The following is a 1,039-nucleotide window of genomic DNA, read 5'->3' as shown; positions in this document are numbered from 1 at the left end:
AAAATAGCAAAAGCTTTATGAATCCTAATGGGAAACTGGTATAATCTAGATACTTAGTGCTCTAGGATAAATGCTAAATTATACCACTTTAGAGCCCCATTCCTACAGAAAATTTATTTAAAATATATTTATCCCGAGGCATTGATTTGGGCGAAGAAACCGCCCGTCATACCATAAGATCTAAAACAATTGTTCCAGGCCTCATTTGATAAGCCAAATGCCATACTATAGACAGTAACTGTAGAACATAGCATAAAATGCTCCAAATTGTGATGATTTCTTACGTATCCAACCAATGACATCATAATCATTCTCTCTCTCTCTGTGTTGTAGACTTTTTTTTTCAAGTCAAATGCCATATCAGACAATGACTATAGTCTATAAATACAACGTTATACTGTAAAGTCTATATTTTAACTGTGATGATTTTGCTAAGCAGCTAACTAGTAACATCATAATATCACTCTCTCTCTCTCTCTCTCTCAGTTACTCCAATCTTTTAAATATCGTCTAAAAATCTTGTCGAATCCTACTGTACTCACAAATTTCAGAATGGCCATCCCAGGTATAAAAGGTCTAAATCGACAAAGAGAAGCGACAAAATTGAAACTGGCTTTAGACTGGGACATTTAACGAGACAGATTTCCCAAATCGCCTTTCGGTCCTCCAATAGAGTTCGCTAATCTTCCGTCCTTCTCTCTTTCATCTGAGGCGATTTTCCCTTCCACGAAGAACAGGATAGAGGATTTTCTTAATCCTCTCGCGAGCTCTTTTCGCATTTTAACCATTTTTCTTTTCAGTGATATTCTTTTGTTTTTAGTTTTCTGTAAAAGAAAACTATTGAAATGGCTATTTGTCTGTTCGTCTGCACTTTTCCTGTCCGTCCTCAGATCTTAGAGACTACAGAGGCTAGAGCGCTGCAAATTGGTACGTTGATCATCCACCCTCCAATCATCAAACATACCAAAACTGCAGCCCTCTTGCCTCAGTAGCTTTTATTTTATTTAAGGTTAAATTTAGCCATGGCCGTGCGTCTAAC

Source organism: Macrobrachium nipponense, chromosome 42 (assembly GCF_015104395.2).
Source record: "Macrobrachium nipponense isolate FS-2020 chromosome 42, ASM1510439v2, whole genome shotgun sequence".
NCBI lineage: Eukaryota > Metazoa > Arthropoda > Malacostraca > Decapoda > Palaemonidae > Macrobrachium > Macrobrachium nipponense.
This window is presented reverse-complemented; position numbering follows the sequence as displayed.